The sequence below is a fragment of the Malus sylvestris genome, chromosome 5 (genome assembly GCF_916048215.2).
Source record: "Malus sylvestris chromosome 5, drMalSylv7.2, whole genome shotgun sequence".
NCBI lineage: Eukaryota > Viridiplantae > Streptophyta > Magnoliopsida > Rosales > Rosaceae > Malus > Malus sylvestris.
Window position 1 is genome coordinate 13,586,439 of NC_062264.1, and position 25,794 is coordinate 13,612,232.

At 37.5% G+C, this 25,794-nt stretch overlaps 2 pseudogenes; both read right to left on the reverse strand.

Moving 5' to 3' along the window:
* Positions 1 to 9,012: 9,012 nt before the first annotated feature.
* LOC126622566 (uncharacterized) lies at positions 9,013 to 23,720 on the reverse strand (annotated as a pseudogene).
* On the reverse strand, positions 16,795 to 17,548 carry LOC126620693 (uncharacterized; annotated as a pseudogene).
* Positions 23,721 to 25,794: the final 2,074 nt, after the last annotated feature.

Genomic DNA, 25,794 nt, shown 5'->3' on the forward strand with positions numbered 1-25,794 from the left:
TCCCGGAGGGAATGAGTTCGTCGTTAGACCGACGTAACACCTTCATAATGTTTACAGGCATGATATTGACAGTGGCTCCGCAGTCGACAAAAACTTTGGAGACTGGATACCCTTCGATATGGGCCGTGACATACAATGGCTTTAAATGATGAAGGTTAGTTGATGATGAGCGAGGAAACAGTTCGGCCAAAGCTGCTTTGATGTTGTCATCCTTTGTTGTCGAGTCCTCGTTAGCAATAGTTACAAAATCAATGTGGCCGGCTTCCTCGGCAATTACGTCACCATCAAGGAAATTTGGTTGGGATGTGCTCGATTGAAAATCAGCAGGCAAAACATGGACCATACTGATTTCCATGTTATCCAGGACCGATGGGCCCATCGGGTTACCATCATCCTCATTCGCTCTTCTTGTTCCTGGGCACCGACTGTGGCATCTTCTTGCGATGAAGTGGTACTAAGAGATTCTTCTGCGCCTTCTTCAAGGGTTTGTTCTCGCAGTATCGCTTCGGACCCCTGTTTGTTCTGTGCAGATACCTCAGGTGCGTCTGAAGTCGGCGTTGTATCTGGGATCGGTGCCAGGGTACGAGCTTGCTCTTGGTACATTATACGGGCATCCCTGGTATTGAGATAGGCGTCCAACCGTGCAACTCGTGTAATTTCATCGGCTGTGAGGCCAAAGAGAGAAACGGCCGAAAAAACTTCGAAGTGGTATCGTAAATATTGAAGGTCCTCCATGGAGAAAGGAAGGTCGGCTGCATCGATATCAGTATATGGGTCGACTTCAAAGCCAAGAACACGAGCCTCTCGTATGTGCTGGAACCTAGCTTTCAATCCTAGGTCTGAGGTCTTCTGAATAATTCGCTCGACGTCTTGGCAATTGAGGACGATATCGATGGTATCTTGACATGGTTTCGGCAAACCATATAAATCGTTGGCCGAATGTTTTTTATGAAATTCCCGCATATATTCCAAGGCTTCCCCGAGAAATGGCGGATATAAATTCCGTCGAATTTTGATCAAGGATTCTTGTGTGGTTGGTGGGGACAATTTGCTTTCGGCTTCTTGCTTGAAATGTTCGAAACGTGCCTTCATTTCTCCAGGCCGAAGAAGAAGTTTGATCCGTTTATCAGCCTCCTCAAACATGGTCTCAACATCTTGATTGACTAGCCGTTTTCCTTGAACTAGCTCTGTCATAATAGTTAGAGATGGTCGTTCATCATCGTTGGCAATTGTTTCCTTCGGCCACCATTTAGGGACCGAAGCTTCTTGGGCTGACCGTCGGCGCGCCATGCAGTCTATTCTTTGGTGCCTACGTTTCTGGGACTTGGACAATGCGGTGTACACACATTTCGAAGAGTGATACGTATACCAACGCTGGTCCCGAGGTTCGTGAGGTTTGAAAGTCTTTTGGCTCTTCGATGATTCCGAACTGCTAGAATTACGGACGTAATAATCTTTGTCATAAAACGGGGCATCAAAATCTAGGCGCCGTCTGACTGGAGGTGTTTCTTCCACCTGCACCTTAGGGCCAAGCCTATCAAAAACCCCGTGATGTTAGCCTACGTTGAGCGCTTTTTTCTGTGTTGTGGCCGTAGGTTGTTCCACGATAGCCGGAGATAACTTTTCCTTTTGCTCCGAATTGACATTTGCCTTGCACTTTCTGCATAAAAGCGCCGACCCACCTTCTTCGTCAATGCTGTATTCGGTCACAGGCTTAACAATAGCAGGTCTCGTTAGAATTGTAGGTGGTTTGCTTGAACAGAAATCGGTAGTGAAACGTGGTCGAGGATTCTGATTCAGAAAGTGTTGTGTTGTAACGGCTTCGACCTTCCCTTTTCCTTTGTCCTTAGGTAGATGTGCATCTACCATATTTACTGTTGCCATGGGAAATGGGTCAGTATCAACATTCATCTTCTTCTCTGGAAATCTGAGTTTGCCATTATCAATCCAGCTTTGGATGTTATCTTGAAACACGACACAATTATTTGTCGTGTGTTTGCTTGAATTATGGTATTTACAATTGTTTATACCATATTTAGGGCCTCGTATTTAGACCTCGTATAAATACTCGAGGAGGCTTAAATGTAATTATGGGATAAAGGAAGGGGCAAATATGTAATAAGTGAGGAGTCCTTATTCTATAAAAGGACCCCTCACCCTCACAATTGAGGGAGGCCTCACTCTCATCCTCAGAGGCCAATTCCTAGGTCTCTCCTCATCCCTCTCAAAGCTTCCTCACATCCCCTAAGCTCTAAGCTCTCTCTTCCTCTTCAACAGAGAAATACAATACAATCAGTGTGGACGTAGCCCAAACCTTGGGGTGAACCACGATAACTCTTGTGTCAATTACATTTCATGCAGATTCACGGTCGGATTTACGTTGTACCAAGACCATCCGGTTTTGTGCATCAACAACAATATATCTTTCCTTTAAGCTTTTCGGCCTTGGGAATGTTATGCCCAGGCCGAAGTTTGATGATCCTTGCTGATAACAGTTGATCAAAAATTGCATCAGCCTTCGTAATATCAAAAGTATAAACTTTTGCCGTTTTTAGTGTTTCTTCGGTGGCCGAGCGAGTTTTGACTTCCTTAGAGTCAACTTGAGTCAGTGCCTTGCAAACGTATGGCTTGTCTATCACTATCTCGGCTGCATCCACGCTAACGCATTCATCCTCGGTCGATGCATAATTGACAATGGGGTTCTTGTAAATCGTCCCTCGAGATGGGGCTTTCTAAATCTTTTCCTCGCGGAGCAAATAATCATATTGCTCGACATGCTGGGCTAATTCATACATGTCCCGAAAGTTTGCCCCCAAGAATTTCTTTTTGTATTCGATGTCCAGACCGTTCAGAGCAAGTCTGACGAATTCGACTTCGGGAAGAGGTACTCGGCACCAATTCTTGGCTGATTTAAATCTGGTAAGATAATCCATTGGTGACTCGTCGGACGCCTGAGCCATCCTTGCTAGTGAGGATACTGACATTTCCATCCTCGGCCGATAAAACTGCTCATGAAATTTCTCGACCAACTCCTCCCAGCTTTGGATGGAATTCGGTGGGAGATTGATATACCAAGCGAGCGCTGAATCGATCAACGAAAAATTGAAAAGTCGCAGCTTGTGAAAATCACTATTGACGTCTCCACATTGTGCGGTGAAACAAGCCACATGTTCTAACGTGGATAAGGATGATTCTCCGGTAAAAAGGCTAAAATCTGGGATTTTGAAACCTCTAGGGTATTCCAACTGTTCCACATAAGCTGGATACGGGTGTATAAACTTAGGGAACTTCGGCCCTTTCTTCATGGCCGAATCGATCATCCGTTGAACCTCGGTCATATCGACGGGTGTTGTTTCCACTCTCTGGTCGGATCCGTTTGACATACTATTCGATCCTCATTCTCTCTCCAAGTTAATTGACTTGAGCCGAGCAGGAATTGGCTCGGCCGGTGCACTTGGTAATAAATTATTTCTCGGTGGCAAATGCTGGGCAAGATCGAAAGTTCTACCATCGCTGACCTTACTAACCAGTATTTCGAGTAATCTGGTTTGCGCTTCACTGGAATTACGTATCACGTCATGAAGTTTATCGATTCCTCGACTAAACGTCTGTTCAACCGTCTGAGATTGCTCATCAAGCCGTTTTCGAAGAAAATACCTTGTTGGTGGATCAGATCCTTCGCCCCAGTCTTCATCGTAATCTTCTATTATCCCTTCATTGAGAATGCAGGTGTTCCTGTCGGGGATTTCAAGATTGCGAAACTGACCGTCGAGATTAACTTCCCTTTTTCGGCGAGTCGCACTCGTGGACTCAGGTGTTACAGCGCTAATGGGATTCTACGCCTGTGGCACACTGTGTCCTATGTTCTGAATCGGCAAATCGGCTGTTGATTTTCCCATTGTTGTTTTCTTTTTTACCGATCGCGTTTCAATTGGCATGAACTTCGTAGTTTAGCACTAGGTCCCACTGGGTGTGCCAAAATGTTGACCTTAAAAACTACAAAGCCTACGTGGCGCACAGGCTGAGTAATCTATAAGCTAACTACGTCTTTCGATGAATGCGGGGCGTGCCAACTCGTCGACCGAGCTCGGCCGAAGAGTAAATTTGCTGATGATGTGTTGGGCGCACGGCTGACTTCTGCATCTTACGATTGCGACCGAGGAAGGAACACGTTTCGGCCTCTTGGGTTCTCGAACCTGAAGACAAGGCTACTATTCTTACGATTGCGGTCAGATTCAGTCACAGTGATGTTATTCGTCAGAGTAAACTCACGCCGAATTGACACCAAAGTGTAAGAGCACAAATACTGAAAGCGAATATAAGTATTGATAATAAACGTGGTTTGGCCGTCTGAATGCCGAACTCTAAATCCCACTTGAGAGTATCCAATCATAAAATAACTCGACGTGCAATGCGTCGAGCTCAGTAAACTGTAACACCTCACTTTACCGAGAAGGCTAATGAGATGACCTCAATCAATAAGGACTCGAAAATCCTTCTCGACCGAGACTTGGATAGGCAACCAACCGTCCTCGCCGCAGTGCTGTTGATGCCAACGGAAGATACTGCGACACCGACTGATTCTACGGTGACAGAGCTATCTATGCCGACTTAAGATGTCACCGGTTGCTTTCACAGTGCTGTTGATGCCAACGGAAGATGTGTCAGTGAAAAGAAAATAAAAAATCTCAAAGTTGTTGAGAAAATTTGCGCAGGGCAGTTGTGTGTTGAATTGGGAGAGGCCTGGATGATGCACAGCCTCTTCTATTTATAGCAACGGATCCCCCAAGGTCGAGTTAAAACCCTATTCGGACTAGGACTTATTCTCCTGATCAAACACTGACTCGACCAATCCTACTTTCATTATGACTGTGAACCTAGTCCTTTATTGAACCAGATTCGCTTTCGGGTTATTAATCCTGCCGAAACTCCTTATTGCACCAGGACTCGACTTGTCTTACTTCATGACCTAGCCGACCTAGGTTTGGAGGCCGACGTACTGAACGATTCATAGCACCCTTGTCGCAAGGCCTTCCGGGCAGAGAATGATTCTATACTCGGCCCAAACTATTATTTTGGGCCTAAACAGTTATACTTAATGAAGTATAAACAAACTCTAAGTGTTAGTATATCTACCATTTTGATGGGAAATGCATTGTACGAAATTAATTTCAATGATCCAACCGTCAAACTTGTTTGTATATGCTTCGAGATCACAGACGCCAAAAATCTCCAAAAACAAACATGCAAATATCAAGTAATGGGACAAAAAATTTCGTCGGTTATGAACGAAAAAACATGATTTAACGGTAGTTTTAACTCTGATTTTGATGTTTTTTTATAGCTACACTCCTAGATCCTATATGAATACAATGAATGTATTCGATCGTCAATTTAAATTATTTACACAAGTGGATACCACAAAACCTTATGTTATACTTCATGAAAGTAATAAAAACACTTTGCGTGACGCACATGACGTCACGCAACACATGACGTCAGGCAAAGTGTGATTGCGCGATGCACATACCTACGTCACGCAAAGACCTATGGAACTTCTTCGTCGCGCAAACTTTTTTTGTTTTTTGACAAAAAATATTTTTGATTTACTTTTTAATAAATATTGTAATTAAATTCTAAACAATAAATAATAAACCGAGAAAAAATATTTAATTATAAACTATATGAAAATGTACATACAAGATGTCCGAACAAAAAAAAAAAAAAAAAAAAACTCAAATAGCCTTTGCGTGACGCATTGGCCCACTCTGAATATGAGTTGAACCTAGGTTGTGTCTAAGTACTCAACATCACATCTATTATGATTTCATATATTCCATCCAAGTACTCAACATCACATCTATTATGATTCTGTATCCACTGTCTGTCCATTTTGTCTGCAATCCCAATAAAAGAACAAGAATTACAACAACTTCAACTATTGTCTTGTCACCTTATTCCTCCGGTAAGGGCCTATCCCATTCAGGAATGCACAGTTATGTGCCGTAATTTACGATTCCAATGGATGAAATTTCAACTTGGGCAAATTTTGACATCATCTCCTTACAGTTCTTCAAGTGCACGTCGTAGATACATAATATCCACCGTGTACTCGAAGAACATCAAAAAATGTTACCAAAATTTCCATTATCGAAACCTAATCCGTGAACCACAAACTACAACACATAACTATGCAATCCCAAACTGTCCAAAAAATAGGACAATTCAAGAATTAATTTGACCGCAGTCATGCTTTTGTATCCATGCATAAAATCCAACTAATTCTCAAATGGGAAACTAAGCTTTTCTTGAAAAAAGTGTACGAAGTTAAGTAGTATTAACTTCGTACAATACAAAATAATTTTGTACTTGATGTACAAAAATATGTGCATACAAATAAATTAAATCACGATAATTGGTGAAACTAAATAAAATAGATACAAAATATTAATACTTCTAAACTATAATGTTGATGGCCTTAGTTTTTATTTGTTTATAATAATTATATCATAGAATATACATATTCTAGTTAGTTACACTCGAGTAATTTTGGTGGTGAGATAAATGTACTGTTAAAATCTTATTGAAAAATGTTTTTATTGTCTTCAAGTTTACAAAGGATTGAGACTGAAAATGAATCATGAATTACTTAATTGTATTAAAATTGGAAGACGATATTGATTTTCTACAAGGATTTAATAGGAGAATCGTAGCCATTGTTTATCTACATAAGTATGGCATAGGCTCACAAAAATCAACCCGCTCTTTATTGAACTAAAACATGCTGTCTTAGCATTGAGAATTTAATAGTGATGATAAGATTAGCTTTGAAGATCATGGCTTTTGTAGGTTTTCTATAGAATTCTTAATTACCTGCGGTTTGGATTTACCCTCAATTCAATCGTATAGCACAAATTAAGAAAATTTCAAGGGGAAACCAACATTTCTTACAATTTCTTCTATGTAAATATATAAGTTAACCCATATGCAAAATTAATAAAGATTACTAAAGGGCATAGCAAGTAGGCAAAGGTACCTAATAGGTAAAATTAATAAAGATTACTTCAAAATTCAATCTCACAAAACTCAACCATTACCAAAAAAGGGCATAGCAAGTAGGCAAAGGTACATATACAAAAATCCCATATGCAATATGAAGAAAATACCTTCAAATTTGTTCTTCAGTGATAATCGTATACAAAAATCCTGTACAAAACAAATTTAGTAGTTTTAGTTTGAATTCTCAATTCAAAGTTACATAAACAAAATCAAATCGCTTACCGGATAGAAAAAGATTGAGGAAGTGAGAGAATTGGAGAATGTTTTGAAGAGAGATGGGGGAGGGAGGTAGCTGCTGCAACTAGTTTGTAGTTTCTACCTCCCAAACTAATTAAGTGATGTAAAAAAAGGTCGTTGACTTTGCGCGACGCAGGTCGTTGACTTTGCGCGATGCCACCTACGTCACGCAAAACAGCTTTGTGCGATGCATTTTTTGCATGACGCTGGTGAACGTGCGTCACGCAAAGCTGTTTTGCATGATGTAGATGGCCTTGTGTCGTGCAAAGTCAACGAAAAAAGCAGTAAAGCCATCTTGGTTTGGCGCCAAAATCTTGCAGGACGCACAAAACGTCATGTAAACGGCCTTTGCTTGACGGCATTTTGCGCGATGGAAACCAACGTCGCGTAAAACACTTTTGCTCATTTGTGCGACGTCGGTCTTCGTCGCGTAAAATGTCGTCGCGCAAAGGCGGTTTGCGCGACGTTTTGTGTTTAACGTCACGCAAACATACTTTGCGCGATGAATTTGGCTGCGTCGCGCAAAGTGTTTTTTCTACTAGTGTTTCCTTCTTGCTCCTTGTTTCTCTGCCTCAGACAAAAGATACAAACTCAATAAAAATTAAAAAAAATGGTATGCACGCTTCGTCCGCACCTTATACATGCCCATATTTGATTTGCTTTGGTAACAAGAACATGTGAAACATATTTTTGAGTCACATTCATGTTGCTTGTGCGACAAACAATTATGATACTCGTTTTGGGTTGTTTCACATTTAGCTTGACCTCACTTGCGAAAGATAATCACGAAAAGGAAGGCATGGATTTGGAGAATCCCAAATACTAATAAGAAATCATGATTACACATAATTTGATTTCAATTTATTGTGTTTTTATTTTTGGGAATACATTGCAGTTATTTTGAACAAGGTATAGAAACTCCCTAAGAAAGAAAAAGAACTAGACAAACGTACTATTGTGATTATTAGAATGAACAAGTAGTGAAGCCTGTGCGATGTTGCGGGTTTCAAAACTGTCTTAAACGTGTAAAAAGTAGGGCATATATACATGAGAAAATATGTGCAAGAGAGTACGCCATAGCCATAGCTAGAGAGTACTATTTACATTCGTATATTACCTGACAAAAATTGGGAGGGTAGTACGCCATAGCCAGAGAGTACTATTTACATTCATATATTACATGCCAAAAATGGAGGATGTTAGTATGTCATACTTATGGATTGTTCTTCAAAAGCTATTGTCCTATCCCAGGAAGACTTTAACATTTAAAACAGTACAAAGCTCGAAAAGTAAGATTTGTTCCACTAAAGACACCCATATGAGTAACTCCTTGTGTTACTGGTGTCTCCTTTGTCTTGTACGACAACGATGAAATGAAAAAAAAATTAAAAATAGACTTCGATCACTAAAGAATTTAATGAATCTAAATTGCATATGATTTGCAGGCACACAAAAATTAAAAAGCAAGATTTGTTCACATTTTGTATTAGCCATCCAATTTAGTACACACCTAAAAAAAGCATGAGCAAAAAACAATTTCTCATTCCTCATTTTCTCTCAAATTAAATAAAAAACTCATTGGCGCCAAGCTAGTACATGGTAATAGGATCCCCAACAAAATTATCATAAGCAGCACTTACGGACACTTTGCATACATAAATCAAAACCCACCTCATCATTCATTACTGCTTTTTTAGGTCATAAAAAACCAGAGGAGAAAGGAAGTAGTAGGCAAGTATGGAGCAACATGATGAAGTTTCAACTCTATCTCTAGATTTTCCTGTTGGCCTCATCAACAACCCAAACGAAATATTCATAACTATATTATGCGATATTTATAAGATATAGTTCCGAGTTAGAGAGACTGCTCATTCAAGATGGGAAAAAAATTTGTTAAGAAAATTGATTTATGCGTGTTGGGATCCATACTTTATTCACTGGGAGTTTGATCTGGGTTTGCTACATTCTCGTCATCGGTCTCTTCAAATGCATAGGTCTCTTAACTGTATCCACTTGTGGTATCACTTGGATCATATAAAATGGAGAGAGATTAAAGTATCAGTGCACATCTAGTAATGGAAAAAAGGTTTATCTCAATTAATTTTTTTTTTATAAAGACTAACCTTTTAGGATTTTTTGTTGGTGTAGAGGTGAAAAGAGTCTTTCTGATTGGCTCCCTTTGTCGTTTCTTTGAACTTGAACTGCTCTCTGTTGGAGATGAAGGTAGAGATTTCTTGAGTAAGAGAGGAGGTGTGTGTACTTGATCCTCGAAAATAGTTTGGATGAGCAAGTCATTTCTGCTTGTGTCATTTTAACTTTTCCAAATCTAAGTTGTAAAAGTTTGATTTGAGCTTTTACTCAGAGCATTTGTTGTGGTAATTCCTTTTGGCCACAGAAACCTTTGTTGACGACTAATTCTTCACATGTGATTCCAAATAGTTCTTCCACTGATTTGCCTATAATGATGGCATTGGTTTTGTCATTGGCATCTTCAAGAATTAAACTAACTTTGAACCTAGTTGAAATTGATGTGATTATTTATAAAGACGAATAATTAAGTTTATGTTTTATATAGTAATAGACTAAGAGTAATTTTGTATTACCAAGTAATACGGTTTTGAATATCATCAGTTGTTTGAAGCAGATTGGACATGCCTTGTACCACCAACCATTACTCAAATCAAATCGTGCAATTGCTGCTCTACACAGAAATGGACTGTTCTGCAATATTTGTTAAAGGATGGTGAGTATAATACTATAATGAGAAGATTTATATAATACTATAATGGGCTGTTCTACATATTAGATGAGAATTGTAATTTCTCATGTGAATATAATTGAAACTTTGGACAACAGATAGATAGCTAGGAAGAAAGAAAAACACATAGATGAAAAAGACTTCTAATTTTCAAGGACACCTAATTTCTGGAAATCTTTCCAGAGATCAATGAAAACTGTTTGTGCAATGAAAACAGAATATGAGACAGCATTAAGTTAAAATGCTTGATTTATGTCATCAATGAATCATACTTCTTAAAAACGAAATTAACTGATTAACAAAAACTTCATGCCAATTTTGTTGCTAAAGTGTGGCATCCCAATAGTAATTTAGAGATATGCAACCTGAATGAATGAATAATCGTAAAACAAACAGAAACCCATAAAAATGAATTTTGAGACCAATACAACAATGTTAAATATACAACATTGTTAAATTTGGAATGTATTCCATTTTACCTGATAAAGATTTGGATCCAAGATATTTAACTGACCTACTAATAGTTTTTCAGCTGCATCCAATTGATCTGGTGTCATTAGTTGTTTCGCTGAGGTTGGAATCATTTTCAAAGCATGACTGGAACTGGCAAAGCTGTGCACATTTTTATTGACTTTTTTACTTGGTGTTTTGAAGGTGAACTTCACATTTTGTTTCCAGTCTTTCTTTGTTAACCATTTTGTCTTCTAATGGTTGCACTGCTGTGATGCGTCCCACAACATCTTACAATTTGGCATTCCAATATCATAAGATTATAGCATGAAAAAATGTTGGTCAACAAAGATGGCATATAGATGTAGGTTTATAAATGTGTTTAATTACCTGTGAGAATTTCAACTTTATCTACACGGGATAACAATTCATTGTAATCCACTAAATAAAAGTGGTGCTCATGAATGTGTTGAGGTCTTTCTGGTATTTTTTTGAAAGTTGTTTTCCCATTGACGTACATTTGTACTGTCACGTCCCGATCCCATCATACGTCCCGGATCAACACGTGACGTCACCACGTATCTGTATCTCTAACATACCCTGCCTCTGGGATATGTGCAAACACAACTCACGATCCAACTACGTAGTAATTTTTCGTACTTTATGGCTGCATCTAACCTCCTCGTTAGACTGCCTACGTACCCTACATAGGGATCAAGCCATTCGTAATTCATCCAAACATTATCCTCAACTTTTATCATAGTACTTTTAAGTGGAAAATCATAGCACTTATCAATCAATTAATAGAACTTGGCATGCTCGAAATTACTAGGTTCAGGGTTACATAACAATCCCACATGACCATTAATATTTCCACTTCATCCATCGCATATATCATCATGTTTCTCCACATAAAATCACAATACATAGCATGTAACATATTAAAGAATCAACAAAGCACAATATTATTTTCTAACCACATCCATCAACTAAAATAATCATACTAATAACAATCATATCCAGCGTCATTCCACAATCCCGTCAATTAATCAATTCATGAATCAAAGATGCACGATCTTAGCATTTAATTATGTTAATCAATCAATGCAATAACATATCATTTCACGAATTTAACCAATGAACTCTATATAATTCCCTACTTGGATTATGAGTAATAAACATGATAATTCTAATTTGTATTCACAAGATCTATTATGGGTAATTCCCATTAACTCGAATCTAGGTTTCTAGACTAATCTTATGGGAATGAGTGAAAACAAGGATTTTGGTTCCTCTAATCCTCCAACAAGTAAATCTTGTAACCATGTTGAGAAGCCTACAACTCCATCTTCACTCACCATCAATGAGGGAGGAGGGGACCTGCAAGAAAACACTCTGACGCTCAAGTCAGTATTTGTTCAAAATGCTTATAAAATATATAACGATCTTATCCCCTCTTTTCTCCATATTCTAGTTCCTTTATAGGCATAAAATACTTAGGCTCCAAGTCCCACTTTCCTTCTATTTCTCCATGTTCCATCTTCCATGATCATGCCCATTTATTCTAGCCCTACTCCCCCAAATTTAGGAAGTGGTTGCTTGCTTAAGCCTTATTTTTTGCACCCACATATGCCCCCTTTTTCCTCTGCAAATGTATATCATCTTAGTTTGTAGAGGAAAAATATTTCTTTTGCAAAAAATCATGTTACTTGAAATTTCATTACGAGTTTAGCCTTTGGCTACAATCATAGTTTAGCCTTTGGTTGCGATCACAAAGTCATACATTATCCTTCGAACACAATCAATTGGTCATAATTTAGCCTTCGGTTACGATCTCATGATCATAATTTAACCTTCGTTCTTGGATTTTGATTTAAATTCGGTCTAAACCCATTTGATCTTGGTTTCTCGATCTTAGTTCGGTCTTAACCCATTCGATCTTAATTTGGTCTTAACCCATTCAATATTGGGTTCTCGATCTTAACCCATTCGATCTTGGGTTCTCGATCTTAACTCGTGAAGGAAATTTTCAATTAATTATTGTAAAGCGGCATGTGTAGATCATAAGTAATTGGTAAAAGTTCATAGGATTGCTAGGTGATGGTGGAACCCTAATGCTTTCTTAATTTGATTCTTCCAAAACTGTTTTCTTTTTCCCCTAGTTCTAATATTGCATATTGTTTATTTTAATTAATTAATTTCTTTTTTATTTTAAATAGGTTATAAAATCAATCACCTCAATTTCTACTTTACAATAATTAATTGAAATTTGGTTTGTTTCGAATTACTTAATAATCTCTGTGGAGAACGACCTTGCGAAATCCATTTATACTACAACAACCTTGTGATTCTTGCAAGTATAATAGGAGTTTTTTAGCCCTTTCATATAAGTTGTAAAATCCCTATCACCATTCCTAATACTACTATTGGTATGAACAAGTACATAAGGATGCCTAATACTACCTTTCAATTTCCTTGACGAAACTGCACTGCATGCCTCATTATTGATCTGTTGTAGCATGCAATACATATTTATGTGCATATGAAGAATTTTCTGAGGTCAATGATATAATCCTTAACCGAAACAAAATGCTTTAAACAAAGTGCTTTAATTAGTGTACTTTAATGGACCTCTATGTAAAAGAAGAAGAACAAAATTAACTTATTATTCTTCTATGCTCTCATTTTTCCTAGGATTCAGATATTGGAAGTATGGAATTAAAGTCGCCAGTAAGTGAGACAGCCGAGTTCATATTTGTATTATGTTCAGGAAATTTTTAGGAAAAACATGTTCATTTGAGCAACAATTATAGCATGCAATTAACAATTAAAGGCGGAATCATGCTTGTATGCACTCAAAACAAAACAATACCCATGAAATTCAAAGCCTAGTAGAAAGGTGAACCAAGACTCAACTCAAGAACAAAGTGAGTTGAGAGATTTTATACCTTTGTTGATTCCTCTTCGCATAAGCAAAGGCTAATCACCCAAGGAGAGGGCCTTCATTCCTTGCTTCTTAGATCCATGGATTTCTTGGATGAGGATGGTTGAAAGGATTCTCCAAGTTCCCAAAGTTGAGAACCTCTAATTTTTCCACACCAAGGATGGACTTGAAGAAGAGATAAGTGACCTTGGAGGATGAGAGATTGCTAGCTAATCTCCTCCAAGGGGGCCGGCCTCTTAGAGAGAAAGGGAGAGCATTGTGTTCTCATCCTTTCCCAAAAAGAAAACCCTAAGGATGAAATGGCTATAAAGTTGCCTTTATACCACCTCACAATGGAGTGGCAAACCTGCAATTAAAGCAAGTTCACTACCCTCCTCTATTTGGCCGGCCTTAAGGGTTTATTGGGCTTTCAAGCCCTTTGTTTATTCAAGTTGTCATACAACTTGAGTTAATGGGCTTGACATTCAAATCCCATTGGGCCTTGCGGCCCAAAACTAACTCGAGGTCTTTAACGAACTTTATTCGTTTGATTAATTAACATATTAATTAATCATTGCCATAAATAATTAAACCATTTAATTATCCTCACTCATCTTCGTTATTTCTTCAATCTCTACCTTACACGGTGTACGATCCATTAGGTTCTTTTTAGCGAGGCAGTGGGCGATTAGAACTCTTTCAAATCGATTGTGAATTGAAACTTACTTTCAATTCTCCCTTTAGTGATTATACACGTTTAGGGCTTCCACAAACCATGAGTGACACCTAGCAGTATGTCATGGTTACCCAAGCTAATCAGAAGAGGTGGAGAACCTATTCAGTTTAGGATTACAATGCAATACGGTATTTCTCTAATACAATACTCTTGACCACATTGTTTGGTTTGATAGTTTGTTCATGTCTTCTATCTAATGTGATTCTCTTACTTATATGATTACCTTGAATGTGATTTGGAACGACTTCCTAAATCTCATTAATACTATGGCCATAGATTCTTAATCATATCATAAAGTATTCTCCCTCAAACAGATTGAAGGTTAGAGATCCCTTGTTACGCATTTACTTGCCTCCATGACTAAGTGGCTTAACCCCAACTATGCCGTGGACACCCTCTGACAGAGTGACTTTGACATAGTCAAAGATCAAGGACCTAACCACAAGACAACTATGATGTCTCAGGTCAAAGGACTACTTTGCATTATCCCAACCATGAGTTCTCATGTGACATGAGTATGAGAACTCATCGTTGATCATGTTCAGTGGACTCATTCTCTATTGAGCACCTACATGCTTGTCTTGGTGTCAATCACACCAATGACTCGAGACTAGTCACTCTCCCTAAGAGAAAACATAGCACGTACTGATCTTAGCGGACTGTCAATGCCCAATTGGCAATCCTATGATCAGGAACGTTTAGGATGTGTATACGAAAGAGAATGGTCTCATGAATCTAACTTCTTTAAATTACATTCTCCTAATCACATATTCCTTGGACTTATCGTTTAAGCATATAACATTTATATGAGACAGCTTCAAACAATAATCTTTGCCCTTAATATTAAACTAGATTAGTTTAACATGTGAAATGTCCGTAAAGTATCATCATATGATTGGTTTTAGGGCACATTTCCAACAACTCGGTCTTAATCCATTAATTCAATCTTGGGTTTTCGATCTTAACTCGGTCATAACGCATTCGATCTTGGGTTTTCGATCTAAATTCGGCCTTAACCCATTAATTCAATCTTGGGTTTTCGATCTTAATTCGGTCTTAACCCATTTGATCTTGGGTTTCGATCTTAATTCGGTCTTAACCCATTAATTCCATCTTGGGTTTTCGATCTTAACTCGGTCTTAACCCATTCAATCTTGGGTTTTCGATCTAAATTTGGTCTTAACCCATTAATTCAATCTTGCGTTTTCGATCTTAACTCGGTCTTAACCCATTCGATCTTGGGTTTTCGATCTAAATTCGGTTTTAACCCATTAATTCAATCTTGGGTTTTCGATCTTAATTTTGGTAGTACACTCATGCCCCCAGAATTGTTCAAATGCATTGGTTTTCACTCTCTGACAATAACTAAGCAAAATTTCAAGAGTAGCATTGCCTAGTTTGACACACCATATAAAAGTTGATGAACATCCAAAAATAGAAAAAAAGAAAAATTCTAAACTTTCTTACTTGTTTTCGCTGGAGTAATAGCTAACCCCAACCTTCATTTTACCCTTAATGAAATTAAGTGGCTCTCGTTTCCGATAGAGGTCGAAGTCTGAATAGGCTCCTCGCCTGGAAGCCCTTATCGCCACAAAACCTGTCATTATCATGATACGAACATCTCCATCTATTCGGCTCGTTCATGCTCTGATGAGTTCACTTCTCTAGATAATGAATAGCATGAATTTCAAATCTTGATCCGCAACCAAGTGACGTTCAAATACCGTATAGCCATCGCACATGGCTTTCCTAGTAGCGTGGAACGCACACCTACATTGGTGTTTACTTCCTTGGTGGGCACAATACAAACACTCGTATCTGCTAAGAGCTCCTGATCACGTTAAAATCTTTATGGGTAAGTCTTTATCCAACATGTACAAAATCAAGAACACACAAGGCTCTGATCGAGATCAGACCAATGAACATATATTCACGGTGACCAAAGTATTTAGATATTGAGTGAAACATAACTCTTTAACTTTCTACTAAATCACAATCTGATTCTGATGTGGATAGGGAAATCAACATGTAGTTTGAATGAATCACTTCCTTGTAATACGTGATGTCTTCCCTTGATTATACAGGGCCTATATCATAAGTATACAGGGCCTGTAGCAATTCCTTTTAGGTGCCCATATGTGTATTAGCAAATATACCATGGTAACCAGATGATTATACCATTTTGCTATATCATAAGTATTACGCTAAAAATGCATTTCATGCAATAACTCGTAGAATAATAAAAACATAAAGAATAGAAATCTTCCCCTTTTGGGTTTAGCTCATGCTCCCTGCACCAATTAGTGTTCAATGGCCTTGCCTCCTTTACAGTGAGCGTTATTTGCTCTCTTCCGGTGAATTATTTGCCACTGTTAGACAACTTCGTTGTTGTCGAAGCAAATTCAGTGTATTTCTTTTGCTTTCAAGCCTTAAGTGCTTGCCGAATAAGTAACCTCATTTTTCTTTGTAGCTTTTGACTTGATCATGCTTGTGCAATATTTGCCCATGCACATTTTTGGTATGCAACAAAACTTCGTTATCTTTCTTTTCCTTCCAAAGAGAGACTGTGAATTGCATTGATCTTAATTTATAATTGAAAAGAAGGAAGGAATTCTCATCTTTTAGGCAATTTCTAAGAGTGTGTTGAAGCCTTTCAATATTTTCCAAAACTTTTGCATCTTGCATGCATTCTTTGTCCTCGTGGTGTTAGGAGTTTTTGGGAAATCGTAGATTCATCAGCAGCTGCTAAGTTTCGAGTAAGAACCCGATCACCACTCCACAACAATATATAGTTAGACTGCTTCCAGAATCAGTTTTTTTGTGACTTCTCTAGGCAATCCCATAACGGTGTCAACCCTATCAGTATCACTGCTTCTACAAATGGAAAAATCAATGGATGTTGCAGCATCAAACCGCCAGCAACATTGAGTGTAATTTCCTCCTCTATCAGGCTATCGATCACCTCATCTGGTATGACATAAAGACAAACCTCTGCTCTGTGCCAACCACCGTTTCTTCTTCCGGTTTTTAAGGTTGGTTACCAGTACAGATCCTATAACTGCTGCTTGACCACCAGATTAGCCTTGATAAAACTCCATGCTTCTTCCTTGCAAGATGGTTTCTCCCTTATTATCCACCGTGTCTGCAGTAATCAACAGTGTAGCAGGAGCATCCCCATTCAATTGTTCTCACTTTGGAGCCTTGAAATAATAGCATCTGCTTTGGCCTCAGCTAGAACCATGACCAATTCTTTAGGCTTATCCATCCTTATACTTCTTTTTTTTTCATCAATATCTGCAGTCAAGACTGTGAAATGGTATCCCATCTCCGCCAGTATTGTCCGGCGCGCCGCCAACGCCAATCTGAGTATTATCTGAAATGACATCTCCTTTAAGTTTCTCATTTGTAGGTATTTGAATATCAGGTCTGATCGCTTCAGTCTAAGACAACATGTGTAAAGTTGGTTGGTCCAACGTTGAATTATGAATCGTTGCTTTACACTAGGACTCTGAATTGATTACCACGATTAGTATTGTTGATATTCAGGATCATATATTATCATAAAAATGTTATTGTTCATTTATTGTTGGTAAATACTACATAAATAAGCAAATAAGCCCTTATCTCCTTGTTCACATGGTACACGACGTGCCCAAATTCTCGGTTAGTCTCATGTCCAACAACCATAACGCATTTCTGATTTTCCTTCACTTTCCCTCCTATTATAGGAATTAAAAATAATAATGGTACAGCTCAGCCAAATAAGAACTTCAAGCAAATACAGGGCATCAGGCAATTACATAATAAACATTGAAATTTGTATGCAAATAAGCCTTAACGAAATCATCTTTGCATGTAAACATTGTGAATAATCTACTATATCATGTGAAAAACATTATGGATTAGATAAGAGGGTTCTTATCTTGTTGTTGACATAAGCTTGAGTGTGACCATTAGTCGTTAGCGAACGCTTCGCTTGATGTAATTCACGACTGAATGCTTTTCCTTCATTTTCAACATTTCCTGCTAATACAGAATTTTCTACACACTGGTCTTAATTAGTTTGTGACTTTGATCGTTCGTTAGCCATTGAACGCCTATTCGAAGTCTTGGAATCATGCCCCCATCCTAGCTTGAACAACATCCATGGAGCAGCCACAGAAGATGAAGGCTCGTACGCTGCCGAAGTTGGTTGGCTGCTGCTAAAGGACTCAACCGCCTTTTCTCATAATCTGATTGGTTTGCTTTTCTACAATTAATAATCATCATATTACCATATGTAAACTGGTAGAAGTATTATAAGAGAGGAAGTAGGAGCGCTTCTCTGTTTGATGTCTCAGCCCATGCCCCCATGGTGTAGCTGGGATGGATACTATTTCGTTCGGTTCTCAGTTTGGCTTTTTGTTCAATTCCCATAGACGGCACCAACTGTTGGAGCAGAAAATTTTGGTTCCTCTAATCCTCCAACAAGTAAATCTTGTAACCATGTTGAGAAGCCTACAACTCCATCTTCGCTCGCCATCAATGAGGGAAGAGGGGACCTGCAAGAAAACACTCTGACGCTCAAGTCAGTATTTGTTCAAAATGCTTATAAAATATATAATGATCTTATCCCCTCTTTTCTCCATATTCTAGTTCCTTTTTAGGCATAAAATACTTAGGCTCCAAGTCCCACTTTCCTTCTATTTCTCCATGTTCCATCTTCCATGATCATGCCCCTTTATTCTAACCCTACTCCCCCAAATTTAGGAAGTGGCTACTTGCTTAAGCCTTATTTTTTGCACCCACACATACTAATAACAATCATATTCAGCGTCATTCCACAATCCCATCAATTAATCAATTCATGAATCAAAGATGCACGATCTTAGCATTTAATTATGTTAATAAATCAATGCAATATTGGGAGCAGCCTCTCCATAAATGGGGGTAAGGCTAGCCGACATTCACCTCTCCCAGACCCTGCGTAAAGCGGGAGCCTTGTGCAATGGGTACGACCTTTAATAAATCAATGCAATAACATATCATTTCACGAATTTAACCAATGAACTCTATATAATTCCCTACTTGGATTATGAGTAATAAACATGATAATTCTAATTTGTATTCACAAGATCTATTATGGGTAATTCCCATTAACTCGAATCTAGGTTTCTAGACTGATCTTATGGGAATGAGCGAAAGCAAGGATTCCAGACCACTCAACGGAATCCAACAACATAGGGTTCTGGACCACTCAACGAAACCAAAATACCAAACGGTTTCTCGTAATCTACCCAAACCTATCATATGTAAAATCAGTGGCTACATCAAGGGAATGATGCATTGGCAAATCAGAACTCGGTTAAGCTGCGAAGCTCGGGTGAGTAACAATAATACAAGTATGTGATATTCAATTAAAACAGACCATCGATCGCAATCTATAAACATCGAGTATAGAATCATACTTTATGAAATCATAATCAAGTGGCTAAAAACTCCGAATGAGTCACCCAGACATCCAACAACTTTCCTCATTCAAACCACCAAGATTACCAAAAGCCATCATTCATATGTGCATTAAAAACTAGGGCTAGAGGGACGCAGTTCAGCTGAAGCCTACATATGTAACAAACAGGAAGTGGCACCCTATCGAGGATTAACCAAGTAGAACCACCCCTGTAGTAACCAAGTAGGCAGTGACCCCTTATCATTGATTAACCAAGCAGAGTCACTCCTACGCATTTGTTAGGCAGTGATCACCTATCGCGGATTAACCAAGCATGATCACTCCTAAGTATGTATGGCCATACCAAAGATATAAGAATCGTCTATCGCAGATTAACCAAGCGCGATCCATAGAAAATATTCTCCCCTATCGTGGATTAACCAAGCAGGACCATGGTCCCCTATTGCGGATTAACCAAGAAGGACCAAGATAACTAAGTAGGTAGTGACCCCCTATCGTGGATTAACCAAGTAGAGTCACACCTACGAAACTGTTAGGCAGTGATCACCTCTCGCGGATTAACCAAGCATGATGACCCCTAAGTATATATGGCCATCAGGATCTCCTATCACTGATTAACCAAGCACGATCCATAAATAATATGGTCCCCTATTGCAGATTAACCAAGCAGGACCACTAGTGACCCCCTATCACAGATTAACCAAGCAGGGTCATAGTCCCCTACTAGGCCTCAATTTATAAAACATTTCAATATGCAATTCGAATCACTTTTTCACAAATATTACCAATCCATGAATCAAATCACATTTAATAAAAATAGATCGATGGCCAATTATAAAAGAATCACATTTTAACAGAAAACACATTTATAAATCAAGTCATATCCACAAAGGATATTAATATAAAGAATCAGATAATCACCATATCACATATATTAAAGTCACTCACCGAGACAAGTCCGCAAAGCTTCACTGAGTTTCTAGTAATACTAATTTTAGTAATTCAAATGGTTCAAGACCTGTTGACCATAAGTCAACGATGGGGTCCACACCCTAGCAATTTAATCCGGAAGATCTGCCCATCACAATCTAGATCCATAATTTCTTAAGGTCCACATTATGCTCAAAGAACAACATACTAAAACCTCATCGCGATCCGACGGTCGGATCTCCACCAATTGCTAGAATTAGGTGGCGGTTAACAATTAATTTTACTAACTTAGAAATCTAATTCAAGAAGATTCGTACATCGGATTCTCGATCAGTCAGTTCCAGTTATCCTCAAATATTATGTTCTATAACGCATTAGGATTTGGTGACAATCCAATGGTCGGATTGGTGATTCATATTTTGATCAAGTAATGTATCGTAATGAAACTAACTTCAAACAATCAAATTACGTCATACAGATATCAATTATGGAATCAGAGCAATCTAATTGAACTTAGGAAGACATCATTAGCCCACTGGCCATACGTCGCCACACGTGTCGCGGTGGGTGGCGGTCGGCTGCCCCGACTTGTTGGAAAATTTAACTATTTTTAAAAAATTACCAAATTTTACAGACAAGTAGATCTCAGTGAGGGGAGAAATTTTCATACCCGTGGCCAAGTTCAATTCAGCCGGGAAGTGTCCCAATTTCATCCAAACTCGCCAGAAACCCTGGAAACAGGTGTTCCTCAATTCATCGCCAAACCGAACTTCGACTCCTCATCCAATACTTGGGCCTTGCTCCAGGGTTTGAGGGGAGTCTATTGGTTATGTTGATTGATGGTAATCATTGTCGGAATCACCGTAAAATGAGAAAACTCGCCGAAAAACCCTCGACACTTTGTGGCTTCGACCTAGAAAAATGGAAAGGAAAAATGGAAATCCAACACTATAGGGATGTAGGACTCGTCAAGAGCTTTCCATGGACACCAAGATCACCCAAAACGGAAGTCGGATGAAGAAGATATGACCGGGTCAAAAATGGTGGTTCGCTGGTGAAAAATGACCCATTTTTGGTCTTTCTTTTCCCCTCATTTCCTTGTTTTCTGATTGGGTTGTCCCCCCTTTTTCTCTCCCGCACTCTCTCCTTTCTCCCCTCTCCCTTGCTGCCACTTGGCAGCTTATAAACATTTATTTATTTCCCAACAACTAAAACGTCTCTAATTTCTTCGTTATAACTTCATTTCACGAACGGTTTTCACCTATGCGTTCGTGAGATCGAGCTCTATTCAAAAATATAAATTATGACCTTGAAAGGTCTATGGAATTTAAATAATTAATTTCGAAACTTTAACCCTCATAACTAGTTTAATTAAAACCTAAATTCAAATAAATTAATATAAATTCCTGAAAAATAATATAAAATCTCAATAATACAAATGCATAGATTATAACAGTGAAATCCAGGAACAAGATTTCACATGTACAATGTATGGTACGACCTTGTACGTTTGTTTATTGGAACGATTGTGCAACCATGTGATCTCATATATACAACCAACTTTTATCTTTGGAGCTATTATTTCATAGTATGCTTCTAAGACCAAGGCTTCAATGGCATCATTCTGCATTATAAAAATTATAAAGAGTTCATTATAGCTTTGTCTTTGTTTTTGAAATTATAGTTTTAACTATATTACATTTAAACAAAATGGTTTTCTCACCAGTTTATCAACCAGTACACATTGTAAGCCATTGAACTGGTTCTGACGTCCAAACATTTTGGGTCTCCACATCCAGCATATTCTAACTTTGATCATCATATCGTTTCTAAGAGGCTTTAATTCACATATTGGTACGATGCTCATTGTCTTATAAATCTATAGACAAAATACACACATTGTTAGAAAGAAAATGTGTCTATATATCAAAATCTATGTTGGTAATATGTAAATGTTTACAAACTTGCAATGAAAAAAAAAGGACAATCCTAAGACACTCAATTAATATGGTAGGGAAGAATAAAGAGGAAGGGCTATGGGAAAAAGTGATAAGAATGCATATATATTTAGTGTCAAGAAAAAAATCCCATTTTTTCTTATACTAAAAAGAAATGTCACTACTGGACTGCAATTTAGGTACAATTTAAAAGATCAAACTCAAATATTAAAAGACTCAAGCACTCATCAATTCAGAAACGGGGTGTGCTATCCACACACCCCATTTTAGTTCTCACACACCCCTTGATAATTTATGTCCGTTGATCTTCTTCAATTCATCTGATCCAACAACCGAAAATTAAAAAGGTGTGTGAGAAGTAAAATGGGGTGTGTGGATATCACACCCCTTCAGACACTGCTTGAACGATTAAATTTAAACACTGAATCACTCAAGCACTGAAATGTTGTCACATTGAACTCTACATTCCTTTCATCCTTCTAGAACTAATCCAATTTGATTAGAAACTAATTAATTGCTATTTTCCCATTAAACTAAGTTGTATAATGGCACCACATAATGGGTGGAGGACCATTGCCCCGTCATGGAGATATATGAATTCTCTTTATCTTACACATTATCCACTCACATGATGAGTGATGAAATGACGGGTAAAGGAATGTATTCATACTATAAATTAAAGATACAGTTTCTAAATACTATAAAAAATGTAAAAGATTATCAAACAAAGCAATTGAGGTTGTATAACAGTTTAATTGAATTGTACAAATCGATATTTGAAAGCTAATTATCAATTTGACAACAAATTTTGGTTAGTGGAAGAAGCAAACCTTTTTCTTCTACATTGATCACTGTTGTAGTACAATGACTTCACTTTAGTACACAAATTTCAATTGAAAACGTTCATAATCCAACTAATGTTAGGATTTCATACCTGAAGATCGGAAAACGCTATCAAAATGATACACCGAAGCACACTCTCTGCCAAACCTTGGATACACTGGAAAAAGAGAATTCAAAAGATTTGCTATGGTATAAGATTCACAAATTTACAATAATCAAGTAAGTATTAAAGAGAATATGGAAAATGCTATTTAATAATGCTTTAAAACACTAACAAACATAACATGTATAATGCATATATCCTATCAGTACACAAATTCTTAGATACATTTACAGATCAATATGCTTGTGAGCAAGAGAAAGAACAAAAGGGTGGTCCCATCCTTATCTCTCAAGTATATGAGCCTTTTCGATTTTCCGTTTTGCTTTATGATTTCATTCTTAAAAGTAAACTAAATTATTTATTGTTGAGTTATGGTAATATATGTTAAGTTTCTGAAGCCTCAACTGTTTATTTGTTTTCATTTTTCTATTGATAGAGAAATATAATGAAGAAAGAAACATAGATAAGAAATTCAGAGGTTAAGAAAAAATCAGATGGGTATGTATGTGTGTATTATATATTGTCTTCATAATGATTTTGTGTTGAACTAATCAAATGGTTGTTGGAGTTTGATTTCGCAAAAATGCTTTGAAAGGTAGGTACCCCTATGGTCTTCCGGTTCCCAATAAATGTCTGTGCATGTTGATTTTCCAAATGCGGAAGAGGAAATTGTATAGCAGACTAACATTCTTCATATGTTTGAAGAAAAAACTACATGCATGCGACATCTACAAAGGTTTATGAGCTTACCCAAAGGGCTCAAATACAACATAATTAACAAAACATCACAAACAAAAAGAAAAAAATGTAGAAACAATTGATCAAAACGACGACTAAAGACACCCAAAAAAACCAAATTGGAAAATAATGAGGGCAAGTATCTACCAAGAACTCACCCAACTAGAATCCAATGAGGAGAATGAATCAGTGCGAGATGAGGAAAGCGGCAAGCCAAGGAGAGGGGCGACGCGATTCTTGGGTTATGGGTCTTAGATTTCCCGTTCAAGGCAAAAGGGGAGGGAATTGAATTGAAGCCAAATCTTTGACAATGGAGCGGGAAGAAGAGATATATCTGGAGTTGGTTGAGTGCAATTCCGGCTGTTGAGAGTTGTTTTGGTCAGTGGCACACTTGAAATAATACAAACTAACTGGGGGCAAAATAGAAACTGAAAACTTGCCGAAAAAATGAAAATTCAAAATTAAATTGTTGAAAAAGTTTAAAAAAGAAAAAAGAACGTGATGAATCTGTACACCCAAGGTAAAAACTTGTTTTCAGATTCCGAAAGTTTTGATACCGAATTAAAAAAATTATTCATAAAAGAATTGAGATGGAAAAGAATGAAGTATATACTTTTTTTTTGGGGTATGAAATACAAAATTTGGGTCGAAGGGATAACCTGAGTTGAAGGGGCACGATGTTCATTCTTGTAAATATCCAAACAAAATTATATATTGTTAGAAATAAAGTGTCTATACATCAAAATTGACAATACGTACAATTTTGATTCTATATATATATATATGCAATGTGAAACCTGTTGTTAAATTTTGTAAAACATCTTTGTATACTATGTTTTTCATATATTTATTTGGTTGTTCATTATTGTCAGCTATTAAAATTTTGAGGCCATCTTTTGATGTAACTCTAGATAGTGCAACATATAATTAACCATGAGTGAATACAGAATGTGGTAAATAGAGTCCCACTTTTGGCCCTGACTTTTATTAATTGTCATTGCATAACATAGCCTTGTAGGAAATTGACGTCTTTTAAATACAAAAGGCCATTTGTTCTCAGTTGCTGTCATGGTTATTCTAGGAATGAAAACTTTGTGGCTAATATTGTTGCCAGCAAGTATTCTAACTTCAATAATTTTATCAAATAACTAAGTTACAATCAATCTTGTTCCATTGCACAAACTTAAAGATTGATTTAAGTTTCGGAGCAGCATAATGAGCATTCCTATCTTTAAAACCAACTTGTGGGAAGGTAAGCCATTGAAATCAAGTGTGCTGAGGAATTCTGTAGGATACATTATACCAAGATTTTCAAAATTTCCAGAAGATGAGCATAAAGAACTTGAACTTGAGTAAATGTGTTCTTGACCAAATAACAAATTTATTGCATAATCATTTATCTCTGTTACAGTATTATTTTTTTATGTAACAATAGCTTGCTCTCGTAAATAGTCAAAATTGGAAAAATTGTTTCTAAAATTTGGATATGTTGCTGAAAAAATAGAATGGATAGGATGAGTGTGTGAATGAATGAGTAAATCATCTGGAATTTCAATCCAAAATGTATCCTTGTCATTTGAATCAAGTATTTCCCCAATATGCCCATCACC